Below are 26,521 nucleotides of genomic sequence, written 5' to 3'. Positions count from 1 at the left end.
AAGTCTTGGTCTTACTGGGATTTATTTATGCATTTTTAAATATTGATGTTAAGTGGGCCTTGACTGCTCAGAATGATGTCTGCATGTTTCTCAGTCTCCTAAACCAATTCAGAATAGAGACACCACCTCATTTCACACAACATTGACTGCATCTTTGCTGCAATAATGTACTAGTTTTATTTAGTCTTGGCTTATCTGTCAACCTTATAACATTTATATCAACATTTGGGATCCTCCCTATAAAAGTCAGTGATTGATAAAGCTGCTCAAGGCGGCTGAAAAAATAAAGTACTTAGAGTTTATTGTAGTAGAAAACACTGATATTTATATATAAAATGGGGGGCAGGGGGATAGTAGAGCAACAGATGGATGTGACAAACCTTTTTTTTTTAAATTTTTTATTTTATTTTAAATAAAATGGAGGCAGAATAACCAGAATTAATGTTTCTTAATAGCTCTTTCTATGTCTGAGTGGACTCTGGAAGTAGGAAAAGCTTTTGAATGGTGACTAATATTAGGAGTTAGTTAAGCTGTGAGAAAGGGCTAATCAAACAAAACTCGCCTCTGTCTCCTTTATTCTCCAATTCTGTCAGTCAGTTTTGTGCAATCTGTTGCCTCTCCCTCATTTTAATTTATTTGTTTAGATTTGTGTTTTAAAAATAAAAAGCAAAAATCCAAACACATTTTCCTAAAGAATTGAAGTTACTAGGAGAAAAAAATAAAATCCTGTTCAATGATTAAAGCTATCAAATTCAACCCGAGCAACCAAAGCAAAATTATTTGCTGGCTAGAGGTAGATAGGAGAATGCTGTTTGTTTAATTTCAAATGTTTTGGTTGTTTGACTATGCAGATTTCCAGAGGAACCTGTACACATGGTTCCTTGGCCATGGAGCAGTCTGCCTGGTAGGTCTTCCGCTGAGCCAGCCCCATGTCACTACTGAAGAAGTAGTCAACCCAGTACAAATTTGGGCTCTGTCAAAGCTTTCCAGGGCAACTTGCCCAGAGAACTTTCCGGAAGCTGCCTTAGTTGAGGAAGTATTCAGTTGTTTGTTCAAGTTCAATTTTGGACTAAAATATCAAATAACACAGTGGTCCTGCTGTTCAAGTATATTCTTTCAATTGCGTCTTCTAGCTCCTGTCCATCCTTTTAGCTGAATGTAGCTGGTCATCATTCCCCATTTTTCTGAGGAAATCGGAAATCATGTCTTATACCGCCAGAAACTTGTATTTTTTTGTCTGAAGAAGAGAGAAGGAACACACTGTGATCTGGAGTTGTATGATGGATAGTATCTTGACACTAGTCTCTTAAACTGAAAGGGCTTTCAGGCTTGAATACTTTCCTTAATGCCATATTTTATGGAGAATGTGATTCCTCAAATAGGCAGGAACCTGGACATTAAGATTTTATAAGTAAAATGAAAGACCTTAAGCTTCATTTAGCAGAAAGACGGCTGCAAGGGAGCTATTACCTGGCTTATGGTGGTGCATGCATGTTGTCCTTGTCTGAACGTCCATAGTGGGCCAAGGTGACAGGATGCCCGAAACAGAGAGTGGAAGAGTATGTTATTTTCAAACTTTTTTTTTTTTTTTTCCCTTGGGTTTATTTAGAAAAAAAACAAGTTCATAGGATAATTTTGGCTTACATTTAGAAGCCTGCTATATTTTATCAAACCTTGAAAACTGACACATAGAGTGCCTTCTACTGAAGTTTAAACAACACCCTGAACAAGGTTTCAGTCTGTAAGATGCTGAAGTTCGGGAAGGAGCGCACTCCTTTGCTCCCTCAAGACACCTAAGTAGATGACCTTTAGCTTGAGGAAGGATTGCTGGACTTCCCAGAGCATCGCATTGGTATCAGATTTAGTCTTCTGGACCACCAGCAGAAAATCATGCTGGGCTGTCACAGCATCTTCATGCAAGACATGCTGAACAGCACATTTGATCTCTGGCAACAGCGAAGGTACACACCGATAACAGTTACGCTCTCCGTGTCTCATTATTTCCCAACTAATCTGGAATTAAGCGAGCTATTCATGTTTGATACCAAGACATTTTCTACTCTGCTCTCACAAATAAGTATTTCCTCATGTTATTTCATTTCATTTCATCCCATCCTCTCTGAAGTTAGAAACAAACTACTTTGCAAAAAGAACTTAGAGCTAATACAAAATGCATTATGGATATATTATTATATATCCATTTTGGATATATATATTATATATCCAAATATATATTTTTTTATATATATATTATTATGGATATAACATTTCTGAATAAAATATGTATTTTGTAAAGCTTTTGCTTTGTAAACCTTGATGGTATCAGAGCACATAACCTTTGGTACCCTCTTTTCAACTATAGGAATTGGGTAGGATTGGGTGTTTGGGCTTTTCAGAATGTTTTTGTGACTAAAACTAATCTGTAGAATGAGAGCAAACTTCTGTAAGTGAAAAATAAAACAAAATCATCTTCAAACCCCCAGAAGTTCTTTTCTCAGCATGGTAGATGAATGTGTGCACTGACCTATGCAGCTGGTGGTTGAGAGTGTAGCCTGCCGAGGTGAGAGCCTGCTCACGTTTTAAAGCAACACAATTTCTGATCATAGCTGTGTTGCTAAGGGATCTCTCATATTTCTCCTCTTTCTCATTCTCTGTGAGATGTCAGAGACCAACAGGAAAAAATGTTGCATCGTGTCTATGTATTGTCTGTTCATGGTGGAGAGTTATGAATGAATTACAAAAGCAAGCAAAACTTCAAGTAGACTGTGCGATATGTAGCGCGTTTCCTCTGTTGTGTTGTTTCATATGTGCACTAGTAGACACTGGTGTTTTCCAGATTTTGTCCCTTGTCTTTTGACCAGAAGATTTGTTGATTTCACACCATGTTAAAGGAAATTAATCCAATGACATATTACTACCTAAAATCACCACCTGCTTCCTACCTTGCACCTTGGTGCTCTGAGTGCTTCCCTCATTTCCGTACTGGTAGTGTGGCTGATCCAATGGAAAAATAGCTCTGAAAGTGCATAATGTTTCAGTTCATAAGCTGACTGACTCAGACGTGAATTGGCAAGGAAGAGCAAAATTGCCCCTTTCAGTGTCAGCTCGGTGTTAAGCCAGCTTAGATGTAGCCTGAAACCATATCTGCAGAAATATTAGGGATCCCAATAACCATATAAATAACCAGAGAAAATAAGCAAAATTATCAACCCCACTTCAATAAGCACACAAGTGAAATATGGGAGCCTTAGCAGTAGAGGGGGAGAGCAGTGGGGATTTCCGAACACTGAACACACTGGAGAGTGCAAACCAGGGTTGGCCCATGGCTGCCCTCTGGTTCTCTCTGAGTTTATATAAGCTGGGACATTACTATTAGAATAACTTGAGGAAAAAGTAGCATTAAAATCATGTACTGTGTAAAAGAGGCTTAATTCTCCATCTCACAATTTTAAGATACTATATTAATAATTTAGTTGAGTCTTAGTAGCCTTTTCAGTTGTAGCCCACTAATGACAAGCTTGCTTTCTAATGTTTAATGCCTGCTGCGCGAGTGGTACTTTTAACAAAATGCATTTGCTGCAGGCTTTTTGACATGGCTTCACACTGAGATAAACACAATTAACATGAGCTATTTAAAATTCCTTTCTCTTATGCGTCTTTATTAATGGTCTTTTAAGGTCTATTTTTGTTATTAATTTTAAAGAATGTGTAGCAAATTTGATGGCACAGTAAGGGTATGCAATTTAAGTGTTTTACTTTTGAGAAATTCCTGGGTCAACTCCTATTTGTAATAGCACATTCATATACATAGGCTCAAGGATAAGCATGTTGGTCCTTCTCTCAACGCGCTGTGCAGTAGAATCTATTGTAGCAGCAAATGGAGGATGAGCCAAAGGAGTGCAGGCAGGCTAGCTTACGTAGTATAAAAAAATTCATCAGAAAGTATTTCCAGTGAATCCTATTTTGTGTAAAAAGTCTTATCTTTTCTATATGTCACATCAAAATGGCTTTCAGTAAAAATAGTCTTGCAAAGAATGGCTGCTGGGGGGGCTGTACTGAATATTCATAACACGAAGTACATCTGAGTGTGCTGAGACCTTCTAGAATAAATATATTCTTTTTAGGTTAAACTAGTTCAGAATATCATTGCTAATCTTCTCCAGACAGTCTGTGTAAGACAACTTTTGAATTAAAAAAACAAAACAAAACAAACCCAAAACAAAAAACCCCCAATTCTGGCTTCATTGAGGGCTCACATTGCAATCTACAGCTCTCATTAAAATCAGTGGAAACACTTCTCTTGACTTTGGTGGGAACTGGATCTTCTCAGCATGCTTTTAAAGGGGTAAAGGGAAGAATACATGCCTCAAAAAGTCAAACATCTCTTAGAACCCTTCAGGGCAAAGCTGTTGTAAGCTATGTTTTGTGCTCTCCTTTCCAGGCTGCCACCACTGCTTGAAACATTTCTACTTTTCTCACTTTTTATAGGGCTTAGTCTGAAAGTACACTGCTCTGTGCATCTTACTCCTTCTGTGCATCTGGGCAAGTGACAACTGCAATTGCTTTTTAGTGGATGGATTTGAAAGAGGCAATGGACTGATTTGATAATAAGCAGATCTTCACCTTAATAAATTAGCATAAACTGAAGCTGTCCAGTTTAGTAATTCAAGTACAGTGAATATTATATATTTGCTTATTATGGCCTCTCTGCCCAGTGAACCCTGCAGTTATTTGTGAACAATTCTGATACAGAGCTATATATAGATACAAGTAAAATTCTAAGTCTGACAAATGACACAATTGTTCAATTGACTCGGTAGGGACTGTGCGTTACACTTAGGATGGTATGTGAGTATCAGGCCTGTTTGCCTTGTCTTTGCTGCTGAGTGCGTCTGAGCCCCTGTCAACAGAAGAGCTTATTCCATTCTTGAGAACATAAAAAGTTGCTCATTTTGCAGATAGCATGCGTGACAGGAGGGCTGGGTGTGCTTCCTGGAGGAGGAAGCTGGAAGGGTTTTAGGAGAAAGTCCTGCATACAGTAGGGAGCGTTGGGATGGTTGAAACTATAAAGGATTCGTCTATGGCACTTGAGTGCAGAGATATCTGCCATATCTGTAGCCGTCACAGCTTTTGGGTTGCTTCAGTGCTGGTGGCAGCATCCCAAATCATGCTTTCCAAAAAAGGCTTTCAGGGCACCATGGATTTCTTCATAGATCAGACCAAGCTATAGTTACTGCCTGCAAAGCAATGCAAGTGATGGATAGTTGGCTTAGGTTTGCTTTGTCTGTTATGTCTTGTGCCCTTTGCCACAACTGAACTTGTTGGCATTGGTTATGGACTATCCCAGTAAGATCTGCTGCTCAGGGAATGTGAGAGAGAACAGTGTGATCTGGAGAGTATTTCAATGGTAGAAGCCACTGACAATTGCTGGAGTGGAAAAAAGGCCTGAAGGAAAGCACATCCCACCTTCCTTCCTTGAATGGACACGATAGGAGGGAAATTGATTTGGTTTTGAACACTGAATTTTGTTTGTCACACAGCAGTTTTTCACAACTGGGGCTCCATGCACTGCCTTCATCTAGGTCGTGACTGCAGAGTCCTTGTGGCTATGAAAATAACCTGTATGTAAAGCTAATCCCTTAGTTTGAACCCTGAAATTATTTTGAGGTATCCCTGTTTTTGTCTGGCTTTTGGAAAGTGAAAAAGACATAGCTGAGACATCTCAACTACTGGATATTGTCATTGCTTGGTTAACTTTAGTGACTTGATTTTGGAGGATCTATGATAAAGTATAGCATCTGGGGATATTTATCCAAGTGTCTTTAAATACGTACTATTCTTTTGCTCTCCGTAATATGTTGTTGTGATGATGCTAGTAGAACTGTAGCCTTTGCCCAGATATTGAGCCTTAGATTGTTTGGAGAACATTCAGGTTTCACCAGAAAGCTCCTTTTAAAAAGGATTTATTGGTATAAAAAAAAAAAAAAAAGAAATAGAATTTAAAAATAATGTTTTGGAGTGTTATATAATGATGGTAACGGATTTCCTTAAGAGAATTGGATTTGCTGTAGTCAGGCTACTGAAATCCTACTTTCATTTGAACTCACATGCCTGGGATGTCTGTTGCGTATAAATATTTATAGCTTTGAAGGTTCACCAAGTCTGTAATAAGCACAGGGGAAAATAAATACATTATGCAAAGGGTGATTAGTTTTATCACATAGTCTTCTACAGGGCAGCTGTTTATTTTCAGTGTTCATTTTCTTGGATCAGTCAGGTAGACAGCTGTTCTTTTAGGGCATTTTTGTTAATTTAAGTAACTTCTTTGAATTGCAAATCTACCACCAAATTCACTTCTAAAAATTCAGCCTCCAGCTCATAATTATATCATCAAAAAAATCTTTAGATCACTAATTCAAAAATATCTACTTGTCAGAGATATTTCAAACAAATGCAAAGCATACACACTGTAAATCACCCAATACATCAATGTCTATATGAAAAGGAATATAAAATGTCCAGGTCTGCTAGGTTTCTCAAATAAAAAATATAATGTACATTATGTACATTCCCACAGGGCCACAGCCAGCTTGAAATACTGTCGTCTTGTATATGTGACTTCATAAACACCTGTTAATATCAATAGACCCTTGCAAAGATAGAAATATGATAAGTGGGCAGCTGTAATTTATCTTTTCATTTTTTAAATTGCTTTTGGATTTTTTCCCAAGTCCAGAGGACTTAGAGAGTTATAGGACAGGGGAAGAAAATGAGTACTGCAGACTGGGCTGACATCACGCCATGGAGGAACAGGGCTTTTCATCTTTTGGAAACTGTCAGGAGCAATTGCAGTGTAGAAGTGCTGTCTCCAGTGTGGTCACCCATATAGTCTCCCGTCTTGTAATATCCTTATTGAAGTCAGTACATAACTGTTTAGATATGCATTTTGTATTTAGGCTATCAAATTTCTGCTGTAATATTTGTGTCCCTGTGAAAACATAGATGTCGGCTACCATAGTTTTATGAGGGTATTACCAGAATGTTGCATTTAAATGAATTCTTTGTATTGTAAAATGCTCAGCTACACAAAGTGTAACATTATTACTCCGGTAGATGGATCTTACGCTGCGAATGGAGGCACTTAGACTAAAATTGTCATCAGGTGTTTATTGGCTGACATATTTTGACCATTATGGACAAAACTATAATGTACTAACACCACAAGTGCAAAATATTTTTATTTCACTGTGAGCCAGAATTTGTTCTATTACAAATTTATTACTGAGATAGTTTGTTCTGAAATACCCCCAGCTGGAGTGTCCATTCCCAACTGAGTCCATTATGGAAGGCATAGTTTGGTATGAGGGCTATTTTCACCTTCTATTTTGCACAGCTCCTGAAACGGCTAACCAGAATTACAGTCACCATGCTTCATGACATACAATGCTTGTCCTTTCTCCAGATCAGCAAGATCATCATGACGCAGTAACTACGCAGGCACTTTCCAAAAATCACTGGAGGTCAAGGGTAGACTGGCATGATTAACAGACCAGAAATGCTGCGTATCTGCATTGACTGTTTTTTTTACCAGTCAGGCCATGGAGTTGCTATCGGGCAACTTGATGGACACAATTTTTTGGCAGGTTAATGCCAGGAGATAGTATGAGATTTTCTGTATTTTCTCCTCTCTTCTCCCGTACCAACATCTGTACGTTGATTCTCACTATCTCAAATGTGAACCACAGAATATTCGCAAATTTCAGTCACTGGAAGCTTAAACGCGTTTTCTTTCCTTTTGTCTGTTGAGTCAGGGGATGCTTGTGGTTCTTGTTCTTATGGAAAGCACTGCCTTGCTTTCATGTTCCAGTGACATGGTTTAGAAGGGTAAGAACTTCAGTTTGGGTAGGTGTAATGAGAGCCACAGCAATTATAACGCCAAGAACGTGAGCAGGAGAGAGGCAGCCAGACGTGGGCGGTAGCGGGGGGTGCTCTCAGTGAGCTTCCGGTAATGTCCAAAATGTCCCTCAGCAGCGGTTTGAGTCAGAGCAGGGAATGGTTTTGTTCATTTAGTTTACGATGTTGGGTTTTTTTCCTCATTCAGAGTCATTACTGATGTATAAAGTTTTTGGTTCTATTGGAATTTTGGAAGTTGTCAAGAAAAACAGTTAGGTCTGAAAAAGCCAAATAGAAGATTTGATGGTAAAAATAGAAAAGGAATAAGCTTTTAATATGTGGTGCCAATGCAGTTTCATTTCTTAGGTAATTAATAAGCTTTGTGTATTTACTTGTTAGGACTGGGAAGTTTTGGCAAAGTACAATAATGTTCACTTGGATACTTACCGTTAATAAGATATGTTACAATACTATTTGTTTTAATTTTGAAATACTTGACATATCAGAGCAAAGCTAAGTGAAGATATTATTATGATGTAAGTACAAATGGTGTTACACTAAATCAGTAGAATGTGGTACCCACAGTTAATTGTAGGATCACGAGTACTATATCTAGTTAATTAATATGCTAATTAGCTAGTTTAAAGATAAAAGGAGCATTAAAAGAATGCAGTAAAGAGGTTGTATTTTTCTCTTTTGCTGCGCAAACACAGCTCCCTGCAATAACTTAATGAGGACATGTCAAAGGAACAAAACTAACAACAAATGAATTAGAAGCTTAACTAAGTAATTACATGGTATTGCTGAGACCTTTTGGGTAGGGACTAGAAAAACTATGTGTTTGGAATGTCATAACAGCAAATAGCAGAGAGAGTGGGATAACTAACTAATAAAATCCATTTAGTTGTTGGAAATCTATTTTTCAGAAGCAGACTAAGTAAATGGTTGTTATTGAAAGTAATTTATTTATTGCTAGTAATAAGATTGAAAATACTTTTAAGGTAGAAGGATGTAAGCACTTTGAAGGGGAGACAGCACGAATAGAAAGAGAAAGGGTAGCACTTTTTCTGCAGTAATGAGAGCCATGAAGCAGGCTTTCAGTCAGCCTTTAATATGTTAGCAGAAAAGGGTTTGGTGTTCAAAAACCAAAACCTATGTTTGTTCAGGAATAAGCATCCTGAATTTGGAGACTGCTCTGAGGGCTACAGAGGCTGGTTTTGATCTAGGCTGGAAAATCAATAGAAAATCTTAATAGTGTGGCACTGAGAGAGGAAAGATCCTTAAGCACGATGACAATGTGCCTTAAACTGAGTCTGAAGACCTATTATGGGCTAAAATAGGTTGTCAGAAGGTTTCAGAACAAATTAAGGAAGGTCTTTCAAGAGAGAGGATGTGAAAGAAGAAGAGAGTGTCGCAAATCGAGAATTTGTGGGTTAGAAAAATGCCTTTGGAACTTTAACTGCTTTATTAGTGTTAAATTTCTTTGTAAACACCTTTCCTTAGCTGGAGAAAGCCAGTATTTGGAGTTTTCATTTCTGTCAGGAAGCCATGCATATTTAGGCTTGTCAAAATTATGACACACTCCACGCTAGAGAATGCAATTTGAACCACTGTATACAGTCTCAGCTGACATCCACGCTTGATAAAGACAAAAAGAGTATCTCCTAATCACTTTAGTCTGTTGCTAATGGGCTTGTTATTAATACAAAAGCACTGTTATAGCTAATTTCAAAAGATACAAACGCACAAAAGGAAGCATGCCACAAATCTTCTGTTTTGTTTTGTATTTATTTAAACAATTCAACAAAAAAAGAATCTAGCAGCTGCTAAATGGAAGCTAGAAGCTGGCTTATAGAAACAGTGAATATCACTCTGAGAATAAATAATATGAAGTATTCTATTGTAGAATTTGTTATACAGGAGATTACTTTTTTAATATTAAGGTAATGCATCTGGGACTTTTGATTCAAATTTAAGCCATAATGCATAATTACTATGGAGGAGCAGGAGGAGCAATCTATTATAGTATCTCAGTATTGATAACCTAAACTGCATTTGCATTAATGGTGAGCACCTAAATAATCTGGACGTCACACCTCTCCCCCAAAAGGGAAACAGTCTCATTGCTCTCAGCAATTTAATTGAGAACGGTGATGAGTCTCTAAAAGGTGGAATTTTTTCAAAAGAGTTTGAATGATTGTGAATCCCACTGATATTCTGTCGAAAAGCTGGTGCAATTCTATCCTCTGACTATTTAGGCATAAAGAACTAGGGCAAAACTCTAACTGAAACTCTGACAAAACTCTACCTAAAAGCCAACATTTAAACTTCTTTTAACTTCAAGTGGATGAGGACTTCACTCTCACAACTAAGCACACTTGAACATATTACACAGTTTAATCCAGTTTCCTGATTGGTCTTTTAGTTTATTAATTCCAGTCAATATATACAATATATTTTTTGTCCCTTTTGATAAGGAAACAAGGCTTATGCCTTACCTCTATCTCTTTTTCCTCTGGAAACTTTTGAAATTATTTTGAAACACATGTCACAAAGAGACAAAGGTGTCAAAGACAGTAAGTTCCTGCAAACTGACAGTCCTCAAAGTAGTTCTCAACAGCCGAGGGTTCAGTGGCTGAGCCCCTATCAGCAGCTTTTATGTGTGCTCCCATCGAGGCTGTAGTGTGAGTACGCTCCACCTATTGCACACAGGAGAGAAACATGATCAGTGTTTGGACTTGGAAAGTTTTAACTTCAGTCCTGAACTTCTTGGATGCTAAAGCATCTACACAGAAGAAAAAATTAGACTCTGAACCAGACTTCATCAGTTCTGCTGTTCACTTAATGAGATGTTTCACGTGCCAGATACTGTGGTCTCTGTTTGGGTCAATCTCATTCCTTTTTTTTTTTTTTTTTTTTTTTTTTTTGAAGAAATTGTTGAAGACGGCTTTGGATGAGATGAGAGCTCCTGTAAATTGTGTTTGTATGCATATTATGCCATGAGTTACATCTGGATTTGTACCTCTATTGTAGCTAATTGTAGCTCTGTCAGAAAGGAAATAAAGGGAATTCACAAAAGTGGAAAAGACTGAAGCTTTGGAAAGAATATCTTTAATGAAATACATGCACTTAAAAGGCAGCATTACACAAAACATAAAATAGTCTAGGTTACAAACGTCATTAGCTTTGAATAAACTCAGATCTTTGCTACAGAACCAAGTCAGTATGGCCCAGTTGCGGCTTTAGATAGAAAACAGCCTGGGGGAAAAGATTTCTTCTTTACTGAAGAGTCATATTCTACATGGGGCTTTATCTCTCTCCTCCTGGATTTTTTTTTTTCTAAGTTGTAGATTTCTTTATCATTCAATGTTATCAATATGAAGTGGGTATGATTTTAGGCTTTGGCTTACCGTTATTATGAAAAATGAAACACTAGTTAAATTTGTTGGCATTTTTACGTCACCCACAGGGTCTCTCTGGTTTGGGGTTTGTATCTAAATCACCAGGTTTTAAAATATGTCTTCTATATGATTTCAGCTATACCTGTGAATGACTGACAAGTGAAAGATCTCCTGTCCCCAGCAGTGGTTAAAGTCAGAGCTGTCTCTCTTGAATTATTTTATTTCACGAGCTTTTAATCATACCCCAAGGACATGTCAAGTTCTCCATACTCATTCCTTCAAGTATATTCTTAGACAAACACATGCTGTGGAGGAGATGCTGTCATTTCTTCTCTTGTTCCATTCCAAGCACATCTTCAGCATGGTAGGGTAAACTTATAAGAAATTTAATATCATAGTAAATTGCAGGTTGGTGAGGTGTGTCCCTCTTTGAAATGCTGAAAAATTTGGTCATTGAAAAACAACAGCTAAAGCAGTAAAGAACATGCTGGCAGTAAATCAACCATTGTGGTTATTATTTAAATAAATATTGAGCTCTTCGGGTTTTGTTCTCTCTTAAAGTTATCTTTATGACATTTCTGTGAATGTGAATTAATTTGAAGACCATTGTGAGATGATTTTTTTTTTTTTTTTAGTGCATACTTCACTTTATTGAATTTTCTACGCCTGGAGCATCAATTAGTATATTTATAGTTAAGCTATTCAACAACTTTGATTTTTTTCAATTATTGTTCTCATGGATCCCAACCAGAGTGTTCTTGTGTCTCTCATACAGCATGACTAACAGCTCAGGACAGCTTTTGCTGCTCAGGATAAGATATTGTCCCTTTTTGTTTCTGGCAGGCTTTGATACAAAACTATAATGATGGCTATTGTGGTTGTTGTTATTTTTGTATTTGTTATTTTTATAGCTCCATAGGCAAATACATTTTAGAAATTAAGCAGGCACTCAGTATCTGGGTCTCATTTGGAACACCAGGCTCTAAAATTGCTTCCTGTGAAATTTTAGTAATGTCTTTGAATGGCTGTGTATTGAATGACTGACTTAAATGTCTCTTTGTGCTAAAAGGAGCAGTGCCGCTTGGAAGAGCTTGCAGTTTGCAAGACATTTTTTTGAAATGTACACAGTGACGCCCAGTAGTTGTATTTAAAATTATTTATTGATGGAGAAGTAAGTGAGAGTGATATTTGGACCAAGAGCTGTTTTCAGGAAGAAATAGCCTGTTTTCCCCTCGAGCTCATTTCTGAATTTCAGGAGAAAAAACAGTCTTATAAACCTCTAAAAATTTCTAAGGCTGAACTGCCAGGGTCTAGCATCAGTTGCTGTGGTACGTTGTGGTACGTTGGAAATCCACAAGTATGTCATTATCTGTATGTTAGGACTTTTGCTTTGAAGCTGACAGTGAAGGCTGCCTTTGCTTTTGTTCCTGCTCTGTATAAGTTAAAATTAATTCCCAGTTACTCATGACAGCCTTCATCTAGTACCTATATCATCTGCCTTTACACCTAATAAAGAGATAACATCTGTCTCTCCTCTGTTAGCTAGCAGGCTGAGGGATGGTGGACATACCTGGGCAGTGGAAAAGATCTTGATAACACAGAACTAGAAATACTGGGCAGCACGATGCAGACACTTACACGAATGACTACGCTCAGGTTTGCTTGAATGCAAAGGTCATTGGCCATGCCTTCTCAGCCATGTTTGGTCTGCATTGGCTCTCGCACAGCCTCTTTCGTGCATCTGTGCTGCGATGTGGCTTCTGATTTCTGGGAGGACATAATGGGGCAGACAGGTATGATGTGGAGAGATCTAATCCTGTCCTTGCAGGTGTTGTGGGCACAGCCTCTAGTCCATGCTCAGAAGCTGCCTCTGCTCTCCATCCCAAGCAGCTTTCAAGCGTACACATTGTTGTGCCTTTAGCTAATCAGTTCTTGAAAGGGAACTATAGACTAGGTAATGCGACTAAGGACCAAAGCTTTGCTATTGCTTGCAGTTACGTGGGTTAGGTCATGAGTAGAATTCAGAAACAAAAATGTTATTTAGGGAAAGATTTTTAAGATTTTTCCAACGCTGGCCAGGCTACAGACTTGAATTTAGTTTTTTCCATTTCTATTTTAATCCTCATATCCTCATTTTGACCAGAAATTCCCTCTTCATTCTGAGAAATGCTTCTGATGGAATGTTCGGAGAAACATTTCAGCAAATTACTTCTCCAGAAAAGAAAGTTTGATAAAAAATATTGCCTTCCATTCTAGTCATAAACATCAGTTTAGTCTTTAAAACTCCCATAGCAGCCCTCAATTAACAAACAATAAAAAATAAATTCACTACCCATCCAAACTATCATTATGAAAGGAGCTTTTGTAAATATATGATCTTACAGCAGTTCCAAATGCCACTTTCTACATGGGCTTTAGATATATTTGGTGCATTAAATAACAGCAATATATGTAATTGAACACACTTGTTGATAACTAGTTGCCTACTACAAAATGTCTGTTGAATTCCAGTGGCCCAGTGTGACTGAGGTCATGGTACATAAATTTGATTGTAATCCCAAATTAAATTTACATATTCTTGCTGCACAATAACAGTGAAGTAAGAAAATGAAACACAGCCTCCTCCCCAATATAGCTTTGAGAACCTAGAAAATTTCAGCTCTGTTGGTCAGATTAGTTACTTGTAGAAATTACTACTGGTCCATTGAAATAATCGTATTCATGCCACTTATTATCTATAAGAATCTGTGCCTATGGTCTTTTAAAACACAAAGTGAAATTCTCAGAAAAAATTATGTTCTCTGATGTATCTGGGTTGGTTTTTTTCTGTATGTCTGAATAAAAATTACTAATGCAAGAATGTCTTCTTTTCAGAAATAAGCAAGTTACTCATACGCTGAGTTGTTTTATTTTGTTGGTTATTTGGTTGCCGCTTGCCCAATGCTACAATATATAACCTCTGACTCTAAAAAAAATTGCTTTTATGGTTTTCTTTTGTGGAGGTACTTGTGTTTAGAGCCTTTGCCATTCTCAAGAGAAATCAAATTTCTTTCACTATCTTTTGTCTTGAAGCTTGAATTGTTTAGCATTATGCCTTAGTTGCATTTGAGTCATATTGCTATATAATGGTTATACTCTGTCAAGCACTCACGGGGCAAAGAGCGTATTGTAGCAGCATGAGAAAACAATACTATGAATGTTATACACCAGTCGGAAGATTTTTAGATTTTACAGAAGAAAGCATTTTTTGGACTTAATGCTTAATCAAGTAAATTCTGACTTATTACTAGTAATCAGTGGACTATTTCTGCAGATGAGAACTCTTTGCATCAGCACTTTTTTGCAGGTCTGCATACCTCACTGAAATCTTGTGGTAATAATTTTATTTTTAACATGATTTGACTAACAGATTGTATACCCGTTGAAATCAAATACGAAGAAATAAGCTAAAGGCTGCCTAAACAGGATACATGAACTCACTGTCTGCTAGTAAAATTAAATTATTAATGGTTTAATTTCTTTTTTTTTTTTTTCCACAGGATTTGAGGTTCCAATTAAAACTGTGTTTGGACCATTGCTTTGCCTGCCAGTACTTAATCTTTTCCGAAAGCCTCATCACTTATCTAAAACAAAAGAAGAACGAGGTAAGGAGAGAAAGTAATGAAATGCAGAATAGCACATCTGTCAAAGGAACAGAAAGTAGCTTTAAAAAAATATTCAGGATCCAATGACATTAACAAATTATTTCTTGAGTACTAAATGCGTTCACGTTAGGCATCTTAACACTAAGGGATCTGTAACTACCATTATGTTCTTGCATACACTGAGTGTTTGGTTGTTTGTATTTAAGAGATTTACTGTTGATGTAGCCACAGGATACAAATGACTGATAGGAATAGGAGCTCTGGAATTGCTAAATGCACCTCTCTGTACTATAGAGTCCTTTGGAAGATTGTTTGACATCTTGATGCTGAACTTATGAATACAATTAGCATTTCTGAAGTTATTTAAAATGCAGTTTTGGGTCAGTCTAGATTTATGTTTCCCAAATATGCATAATGCAGTATTGGGTACTGTATTAACAGGCTTACCTATTTCAGCACTTAGAGCTATGCTATCCTTTGTTGTTGATAATAGATCTTTCTAAAACACCTGGAATTGACTTTTGCTATGTCACTTAGTATTGCAATAATATACAACAAGGCAGGCATAACTAGAGGTGACAGAGAGGAGTAGTACAGTGATTTAGCCTTGATGGGGTAAGAGTGTAAGAGAGACATGGTTTGAAAAATATGAGCCTTTTTTGAGTCTGAAAAGTATAGCCTGCAGTGGCTACCTCTGTAGTCACTGCTGGCATTCACCAAGAAAGAATATTGGAATCTCAGTTCTTATTTTTCCCTTTCACTCATTTTTTCTGCATTCTCAGATTTCTGCAAAGGGTCAGGTTCAAACTAATATTAGCTGGTGCAGACCAGGCTCAGTGGCTCCTGAATATCCTTTCACCTCAACCCCCTTATATGAAAACCAGCAGGCTAGAAAGCTTGTTGGTTTCTCACCTTTTCATCATACAATATCACGCATTTCGTTTGGGACTGTTAAGCATGCATCTTATCTAGAGTCTCTCTCAAGAATACTATTTATAATTTTGCTTTACTAGCTATATATAAGCGTATCATTAAGTATCTGGGAAAAAAATGTATGTGGCATCGTCAGACCGTGGATAGCCATAGGCCATGCAGAAAATAGCTGATGGTAATTGCAGCACTAAGTAAAACTGAGTACAGTAGGTGTGTTTTTAAAGCACGTGTATTGCAGAGGGAGAGTTCTACCTCCAGATCCACAGTTGGTAATATATACAACAGACTGTTACAGGCATTCCTAAAATATTTTCTACAATTGCTCTCAGAAACTACTCTTACATATGTAGATTGTTGGATATGCTATGTAAATCCTTGAGGCTTGTCAAATAACTTCGTGGTTTCTGAATCTCATTTTACTGTAACTGTGTTTTACAACACAGTTGTCCTCTATATTGTCCATCTAGGGCATAATTTCTGCTAAAAGCTGTGGACATTTGCAGGAAGCTATTTTGATTGACATTTGATCTTACAGAATTTGACTGAATAATCCATTTGTTGAGAAGCTACAGTACAGATCTCATTGTATGGGTCTCTGAGACTGGAAAAGATGATGAAACAAAAAACGTGTATAATTTAATAAAAATTGCTTCCTGGCATTGCTTATGGAATCAAGATGAAGTGCTTATGTAGAATTAGTTACCAAACAGGGTCCATCTTCCAAAAAATGTAATTAAACTTTACATTAACTAGCCTTAAGGGGATTTGAAAAAAGTACACTTGATTTGTCTGTAGCTCTTCAGCTTTCCTTTGGTGCCTTATAATTGCATTTCAAAACTGTTCTTTCAATAGATAGACATCTCAAATTTAATTCCTTAAAGATGCTCTGATATTTACTTGTTTAAAAAATTAATTTTTCTGCCTTCAAAACCTTCCTGTTTCTTTAAAAGTCAGTTAGTGAGGTACGGTAGCAACTTAAAACAGATAATACTAGAAATTTTTAAGTTTTTATAAGCGTAATTTCCTTATCATGATGACTGTGGATGACGTTTAAAAAAAAAATAAAAATCTTACACTGCATTGGTGCCTAAAATGAATAATGTGCTAGCTATGTATGCGGCTAAATTGGGACCCTTATTGATACTGAAAATGGTCAAAATTTTGTTGTGGTTTCTAATGAAAACAAAGTTTATATGATTACAATAACGTATATGTATGAGTGGGATGTCTGTGTGTCTGTATCCCCCAGCAATTTTTAACCTGTTGACTAACATCAACATTTTTTTTAGCCCAATGACTGGCAGTAACAGGAGAATAGAGTTTTGAAAGAAAATTATGTTCCCAACATTCTAGTGAAAATACATGGCTTTGCAGAAAAAAAAGGATTTTTAAAATGCCCTAAGGGAAGGCCACTTCCGTCAGCTTCTCTAAAGGATTCTGCAACAGAAAGAGACCTAATCAATGTGCCAGGTTTGGACAGGTGGGAGAATCCACAAAGAAAATTTGTGAATGCAGGGAATTGGCTCAGGGTTCTGCTGAAGAAATCGGACTGCCTTCCTCTTTGTGTGCTCTGAATGTCTCCCTCATCCTCATGGTACATATATCCTGTTTCTTTGTAAGATGCTGATCTTTGATATTAAAACCAGGGGCTCAGTCTTGCAGCAGTAAGAACATTTACTTTCAGGTTATAGCTTTTGTGTTTAAAACCAAAAAAACCCCATTATTGTACATGTGGTTGGCAGGCATTGTGCTTTATGGCTTATTGTATTTGCAGTTTCAACTGTAAACACAGAAAAACATCCGTTTTGCTTATGGGACAGCTTATTGTTCCTATTGAACAGTAAAAAAACCTTATGCTATGGATGAAAGAATTTGATTTATCTGTGTTATTAAGTATACTAGGTACGTGATTAGGCATCACTCTCATAAACCATGTCTTATGTTGCTATTTTATAAATTCTTGCTATCTTGTACGATCAGGGAAGGGTTCTGCAGTGAAGTTCTTAAGCAGGTGCAATATATGTCAACACATGGCTCCTAGCCATTGCCAAGTCTTGACAATATTACAGGCCTTCAAGATGAAATGTGGTTTCCTGGACAATTTGTATAATGTATCTTTAAGGTATTCATATTTGCAAGATGCATTTAGATTTACAAGCTATAAAAGATAAAGTATGCTTTGCAGTTTCTATTTTAGATACAGTACCATTTAAAATGCTTGAGGCTTCTCCTCCGTACAGTGGATGGTTTGCTCTGAGGATCTTAAACATTCATTTCTACTGGTTCTCATATCAGAGATTCTCCATTAATATTGCCAGAGTGAAATAGAGAGAGACTGGCTGCTGGGAATCTCCAGGCAATCAATGAAAAATACTTTGCAACAATACTGTCCTTTTCGCTTTCGTTAAAGGTTGTGAAAGCAATTTACAAACATTAATAACGCATTACAGTAAGCTCCTGAAGCTAGATCTCTGAGACCATGCAGTCCTAGAAACTTTTAAACTGAGATAAAAATGGGTAAGTTATGCTATGACAGTGGAAACTAGCCATTCCTTTTCTGGGCTCTATTTTTTGTGGACCCTCTTGGAAATCCATAAAGTTCAGTTTCAAAAAATGTTCATAGGTTCCAGCTTCCTAGCTGGAGTCAACTCTTTGAGGCTAAGCTTTGATTCTTCAATCAGAAGATTGGTCCGTCTCTGGTCCATCTGAGCTTTTTATTTACTTGATCTAAATTTTGAAAGAATCTGAAGAATCAAAAGGAAACAAAGAAACTAACTGGAGAGGAAACATAGGTTCGTTGAAACTCCTGAGAATAAAATCATCTTTCTAATAGCAGTATTCACCTTGCCTAGGTATAGAAGCTTTCTTAGTTAGAATGGTTGTGTTCAACATTCAATCCATTTTACTCTGTTGAAAGGCTAGACCCAACAACTGTGAATTATGGATAAGGAGGAACAACAGGCAGCTATTCAAATGTCAAATAGCAAAGCCGTAGATGTGTTTGACAGGCTTTTTCTTTTTTTTTTTTTTCTTTCCTCTTCCCTCCCCTCTAATTCTGTAAAGTGTTTGTTTAAATTTTACAGTGTGTTCTGTATATTAATGTAAAACTCTTTTATTCTATATTTACTGCTCCTGGCCAAGATGGCTCAATATAGGGTAGGAACTACCGAATTATCTGTTGTCAGAAAGTACCTGGCAAATTATTCTGCTTGTGTCTCCTTACGCATCTCACTGGAACCTCATTCCAACTTTCACAGGCTAAAAATGCATTAGAAATATATATCATAGTGATTCCAAGATAAGTTTACAGAGTCAGTGTAAGTTACAGAGACAACAAATTAGATAACAGTACAGTTTATTCCTTATTCTTTTGTGCAACAAAGAATTCCTTTTGGTATCAATGGAAATCCGTGATGCAAAGGTGACACGTTTCACATTGTCCAGTACTACAAATCACATGCACATGTACCCTACCATTTGGATCATGATCTCATATACTTTCCCTGTTTTCTACTTATAATACCAAAATACTGTTTTTAAAGATAAATTAAAGCATTTCATAGAGATAACATGAGCTATCAAGCAGTGAAATGTCATTACTCCTTTAATTATGTACATAAAATAAAAAAAATGCAATGCAATTTCTCAGTAATTCACCATGGAGACAGTTTCTTGCAATATTCCAGAGTTCTGTCCTTTAAGATAAACATATTCTTATGCAATTCAAATTATTTTACAATCTTTAAAGTCTCATTTTACAAATCACTGATGTACTAACTTAGCTTAATCATCTATCTGAGCGTAGTCTAGCAAAAGCACATGTGTGGTAGAGATGTTTCATACTTCTTCAGTCATATTCTATAAACCCGTGAATCAGTAACAGGCAAGATAAAATGAATAATTCAAAATATCAATGCTGACCAAAGACCAGAGATACTTACAGTATGAATATATTTTTGTGTTTGTGCCTATAGGCCATAATTTTACAAATAAAACATATTTTGGAGTAAATAAAGCTGATCACTATATACTCTATCTATAAATATAGTAGCATGTGCTTTTACTAGCGTTAGAAAGATTGTGCGTGTACATTCTGTGCTGTATTTTGCTAACATCAAAAAGGCAATAAATGATTAAGTATGTATCTTCTGCCTGACACAATTCACTTATACTTCCACAAAAGTGATGGTATCCTGTTCTTTTTATCTTTTGGTTGTGAATGCTTTCCAGCAGAAGGGAGACCTGTGGCACCAAACAGCAGATCCCCAAACGCTGCCAGGGTTGAAAGTTTTGCTGCCTTGCTTAGAGGGAAATCAGTGCTGAAATGTCCTTTTTAGGCTGCCAGTGATCAGCAAGGCTAAAAATATCAAGACACTAGATGAACTCAAATCATTTTACGCACAAGGGCTCAAAGGTGCCTCTTATCCTGGTGAAATCCTACCATAGGCTTGCAGCAAAGTCGCAGTTGCAAGATCTTTTGCTCAAACTGCCAAGCCTGTTTGTGCACGTGTCTGAGCCTCGCTGCTTTCTGGAGTTGGGGCAACGAGACAGAGGAGCACAGCATTCGCTCTGTTCCTCAAGAGAGTGTGGTCCCTGAAAGACTGCTCTCCAAGTTCAACTTCACTTAAGACTACACATAACAATAGCTTTTAGTGATAATTTGATTTTGTTAACAGCTAAGAAAAAAATAACATCAGAGTTAATATTCTGAGTATTTTCTTCTTCTTGGTTGCAGCAACCTCTACTGCATCTCTTCTTCCCTCTATTCCTCGAAAAATTATTTGGAGATTTTCTTGGATACTAATTGTTACGTAGCTTTCAGGTGACTTAGTATACTAAAGTTCTGCCTCCAGAGATTTAGATAAAACTCTGTGTAAGTAGACTGATCTCATCCTAATCCCTGGTAGCCGTTCTTCCAATTCTGAAAACTACAATTTCAGTCATGTCAAAATAATTTATTTTTTTTTTAACCCAAGTAGCTCAGTACTTGAAAGAAAAGAAAAGGTGCTGCAGGTCAGGACTTACGTAGGTGGGAAAGTAAGAAGAGTGGTAATTTACACTGTCTTGGTTGTACCATCCTTTGTGGTGAACGTTAAATTCAGATGAAAAATAAAAATGTGAAAAGGTGTAAAGTATGGAAAAAATCTTTACGAAAACAAACCAAAACAGCATGTGTAAGCTCTTAATTTAATTACTGCAGATTTATTTTGATTTGTATCTGAAACACACGAGGCAGAAGAGAGAGAAAATGCATTTGCTGGAATAAAAATAGATCATTCCAATGCACAGTATTTTCCATTAAGCTCTCTGTAGGCTTACACACCTAGAGAGCTTGTCCCTGTATTTTCTATTCCTTAATTTAAGGAGATTTTACATTTTATTTTCAACTTAAAACCATATAACAACGGTAATATTGGATGTATCAAAACTGTTTTAGCAGGGTGGCTTATTCATTACAGTGTCAAGAAGTTTAGGGACAGCAGCTTCGGGAAATCTATATTTGTCAGATTACTCTCTCTGACTTCCTCAGAAATGGGCTCAGAGAAGTCGAATCCCCAGCGTCAGGAAGATTCTTTTTTTCAACTGCATAGATACAGACCCGCTACAGTCACCTAGCTCTTAGTTTCCATCAGTGGGATGTGTAAAATTTGCAGTATCTGCACAAAATTTATTCAGTGGATCTCTGCATATTTGCAGGCTGGCTCTATAAGCAGCAGTGGAGAATTTCAAACCTGTCTCAGTGCCTTTTACCAGAGTTCAGGCAGCAGCACCCGGCCATCAGCATGCTGGACACTTCGCCGTACCTTCGCTCAGTGCGGTGCCATCCCCAGCTTAGCCTTAGGCAGGGCATGTCTGCAATCATTGCTTACTCGAGCACTTTGAGATTCTCTTCCAGAAATGTGATGGCAGAACTGCTGGGAGCCATCAACTGTTAGAGAGCAGAAGTGAACTTCTAGAAGAAAGGTTACTTGCCAGTAAAAGTTGTTTGAGTACTTGACATACACCTTTGCATCTCGTCTGCCTTTTCGCCTCTCAGTCTCTTTGAAATACCACTACACGTTCGCTGCCCAGGAGTGAGGGACAGGAATAACCCAAAGTGTTGGTGCAGAAGGGCATGTGTGTATGTCCTGTTAGAAAGTGTGGTGCAAAGAACCACTTCGTAGCAAAGAGCAGGCTCTGGATAAGCCACTCTCCTTTTATGGTACCTGCAGTGCATCAGGTATATAGCAAGTCTGACAACGGTGCATTGAAGTAGGAGCGTTCGAATTCATATATAAACAGCTGTACCAAATAATACTGCGTGGACATTTTAAAAGCCTTTTGGAAATGGAAATACAGACAGAGATCAGGGGAAACGATTGAATTATAATTCAATGATCCTATATTTATAAATTATCTAGGATCTATAACACTTTAAAATAGGATTTATTTGCTTTAATAATTCATGGAAAGTTCACAGTAGGTAATTTATTAATAATACAGTGTCATCAATATGGATTTTGCCCAATTCCTATTTCTATTCTGTTGAGCCTACTGGTCTGTTTTATTGCGGCAGCAAGAAGCTCAGTTTCAAACAACAGAGAAACGAAGCCTATTACCTTCTTTTCAAAATAAAATGTAGAGGTGTCTGTGGAATATAAAGCTTCAGTTTGAGGTCAGGAATAACTACAAATGTAGAATTAAGCATACGTTCCCGTTTAGATGGACGCTAAAGGTCACTGTGCAGAAAAATATTTAAAGTATGCATGCACTTAGATTTGAGTCACACCACTAAAATCAACAGAATGGCTTTTATACTTATTGGTATAATTATCCTATTAAGACACTTACTTAAGTGTTCTGCTGATTCAGAGCCAGAATATTCAAGCACTCTGCAAAGCCTACCACATCAGAAATGTACTGTTTGCAGTCTGTTTACCAAATTCTTTAATATTCCATCATTAACTTCAGCTGTTTCCTGTATATATTAATATATAAATGAGCATTGTCCCTATAAGAAGTTTGTAGGTATTGGTTTGCAAATTGTGCTTTTATAACAGTAACAGCTAGTAGGGTGGGCCTAATTATTTGTTAATCTGTATTCAGATATTTTTCTTGTTTTTACCAAATAGGCTTCTCAAGCTGCAATACTCTGACATCTGAAACAATTTGTTGTAGAGCAACAAATCCTGATGTTTTCAGGAAAAAAAGCCAATATCTGGTTAGTGTTGTTGCTAAAGAGGCTAGGATTGTAGTTCTTAAGAAAGCAGGTCTGTTCATTCCCCTGAGAAGATTAGAAACAAATATGCACCAAATAAGTCATTCTGGCTATAATGATTTCATTTAAGCGCTCTAACAAGTAAAAAATTGATAAAAAATAGAAGCAATGGAATGGGTTGATTAAGTCCATATCCAGAACCGGCACACTGTAGCAGCACAGGTGATTTTTCATTATAGTTTGCTGCTGGTGATGCCAGACTTACTGGTAGCTCTCACAGTTTCTACTGTGTGTGCGTGTGTCTACAGTCCGTCTGTTCCGTAACTTTTTGGAGAAAGTATTTGGGAAAGTTCTGTTGTGAATAAATTTTAAAGTGGATGCAGTGCACTGAATGCACAAAATAGTGCCTCAACACAAATGAGAGATGGCCCAAGAACTAGATCTCAGCACTGTTTGCTTTGGTTTATGTTGGTGCCATAGTGGGTAAGTGCAGGGGGACTGGCACAAGAACGTATAGATGAGGTTGTGTTCTGATGTTTAGCACTACCGGTTTGAAAATGTCAGCAACTCATGGGCTTCCTGTTGTATCTCTAAAGCCACTCTCTCTTCAGACACTCCATTAAAGGACCAAACCAATGGAGCCCGTGGGTACCACTGCTGGTGGTGGCTGCAGTTCCTGGCTCTCCTTGGGGTTAGGTGAGAGAGGAGGCGTATTTATGCCTTGATTTCACAGAGGAGTGGTGGCTTACGTTTTTGTGCTGTCTCAGTCTTATGTGGGTAGTTGAACAACCTGGCTATAGAGTGTCTGTCAGTCATGATCAACTATTTTATGGTAAAATAGCAATATTATTTTGTAATCAGATCTTGTGACTTCTAAAATGTATTTTTAAAAGCTGATCTATGTACTTCATAAAGCAATATTTTCTCCAAAGCTATCATTTCTGATTCAGATCTTGCCTCAAAAATAGTTTTGAAGTAAGAAGCAGAAGCAGAGAAAAAAAAAAAAAATCTAACGGTTGGGTTTTTTTCAGACCTTTTTCTTTTTTTTTGACTGAAAATCTTTCTCAAGTTCTGTTTGCTAGTATTTGCTATAAAATAAAATAAAATATAAAAAATAAGCAAGTTGGTTTACGGTAGGATCCCTAACATTCTTTTGCTAATGGCTATATAAAGTTTTACCCGTTGTGTGGGATTTCCTGGTTTAGGCAGATCTCACACTTTACGTGGTACAACGCTTCTACCAGTATCATGGGATTACCAATACAGCTGAGATATGTCAGTGTTTTATGATTGTTCATTAAACCAGCACAGTTTCTTTTTTAGAAAAATCAAGATGTTTCTCTAAATGTACGCGGAAAGCTTTTTAAGGAATCATAGTAAAGAATTCATTTAGACACTGATTTGTTTTCTTCACTACTGAACGTTGCCTGCGTGCAAATGTCTGGCAGTAGACTAAAACATGTGTTGTATCCCTATCTTGAAGCTTTGCTGCTGTTAATGATGAGAAGGTCTTCCTGCCCTGTGTGTTAACTGGATCAACGTTATTCAAAGGTTGCTGTGTGTGTATGTATATACTTCAGAGTTTAGGAGTATGCAAACGCACAGTATTTAATTTATAGAAATGATATGCTAACTTAACGCACAGAAGCAGTGCTTTCTGGTAAATCATCCTGCATCCTCCTTAGTTTCACGTTAATTAAGTACAAACCATGAAAACAGCAGTATAGTTAATAGGGAAGAGATTTCTAGAAAAATATAACCACATAATACCTATTCTGGTACATCTGCACACTGTGAATTGGAGGAGATGAGGGAGAAATTTATTTTAAAATCTTTCTAGCAAAGCTCTTGCGGATCTTTAGGCATTTGTCTTTATTCTTTCCCTTACCAATTCTCAGCCAATGGACAAGGACATACAGTATTGCTGCTTTCTTTGTGATTCATTCCTCATAAAACAATCTGTTCTTTTAGTGGCACTTGTTATTAATCAAGGTTTTTTCCCTCCATTAGAGTCGTTGTTGGCTCAATCACTTCAGTGTATATAATCACTAACTTTTTCCATTACACTAGTGAGTAGGTGCTCTTATATGTCTGTCAAAGAGATGCTGGTACATTTAGTGTGATGCTTTGCAATTTCAGTGAGAACACTAATGGTTGAAGTGTGATTGCTTTTTTTTTTTTACCCTCTCTCTCTCTCAAAAAGAAAAAAAATCTTGCATGTTCCTCTAAGGGAGAAAAGAGAGAAAAAGAATGGAAAGTTCCAAACCCAATTTATTTTTGTATCATTAAGATGTTCAAAAGTACAAAGGAGTACTCTTGCAGAATCAATCATTTCATAATGTATCTGCAAAGACACTACACTTGCGTATCTTAAAGAGAATGCTGAAAAGGCTAACGTATCAATTTTGTACAATAGTATCTGCAGAGTACAGCATAAAAATTCTCACTCTTACAAATAAAACAGAGGAAAGAGAGGGAGGGGTGTGTGTAGATAAAACCTTTATTAACATGGTATTTTTTCTGTGGAAAAAATGCTACAGTTTCTGCCTGGAACAAACAGAAAGACAGGCAGGAGACACAATACAGTCATCATTTACGCATCGATGATATATTTTAATGCAAGAAGGTAATTGTTTAGATAATAGGGAAAAATTTCTGAGAAATACTCCAAAAATGAATCAGTCTTTTCATGCAAGTGATGCTTGTTCGCTAACACTCGGAGACCATTCTGACATGCTACTTTAAAACCAAGACAAAATAAATACAGAAAAAAAACATTGAAAATAAAGTAAATATGTGGCCACACAGGTCTGTTTTCAAAATTGGGCTTCTCATCATGTTTTCTCTGATTTTTTCAATTACCTTTTTCTTTATTTCCACTGCTGGCTGTGCTTTTCCTTTCCAGACTTCACATATTACTGCTGTTTTTTCCTATCCATTTGTACCCAAGCCTTATAGTTTTCTTTCTATAATAAAGTTAAATTCTGTCTTTTCTTTATTCTTCTCCTGTCCTTCACCTTCCTTGGTAATTGTTTTGTAGAAATCTGATGAGAAATCTTCCATTCCCACAACTCCAAACATTATTAGTTTTTCTCTTGAAGTGATTCTTCACCGAATTACTGCATCCGATCCCAGCGGTCAGAGCATCTTCCGAAGTCCTGATATAATTTGTCTTTATCTCCTAGCTCATTTAATCTACCCTGCTTACCCTTTGCATATTTTCCCCAATTAGGTTTTCACCTTTTAGCTTTGCCCCTTTTCCCGTTACTATTTTCTGCTCCTACTCTTTGGAGCATTCCTCAGAGTGATCTCTAATCCTCCTTACACATTCACGCACTCCATTATTGAATCTCTCTCCCAACTTGCTGGATAATAAGCTATTTGTGAAAGAGATCAACTGTATGGTTTTCAACCTCATGTATGTTTACTGTAGTACTTAAAATATATGTTGT

The 26,521-nt window shown here is 37.0% G+C and overlaps 1 protein-coding gene across 1 annotated transcript in view; it reads left to right on the top strand.

The window, feature by feature from the left end:
* Window positions 1-26,521, top strand: part of TENM1 (teneurin transmembrane protein 1) — a 900,761-nt gene that overhangs the window by 371,145 nt on the left and 503,095 nt on the right. The window contains exon 4 of the mRNA XM_063345747.1: window positions 14,834-14,938. The gene's annotated coding sequence lies outside the window, so the exon portion shown is untranslated. The remainder of the gene's footprint in view (window positions 1-14,833; window positions 14,939-26,521) is intronic.

This window comes from Chroicocephalus ridibundus, chromosome 9 (assembly GCF_963924245.1).
Source record: "Chroicocephalus ridibundus chromosome 9, bChrRid1.1, whole genome shotgun sequence".
Taxonomy (NCBI): domain Eukaryota; kingdom Metazoa; phylum Chordata; class Aves; order Charadriiformes; family Laridae; genus Chroicocephalus; species Chroicocephalus ridibundus.
Note: the sequence above shows the minus strand (reverse complement) of the source record. Positions and strands in the feature narration are given on the sequence as shown.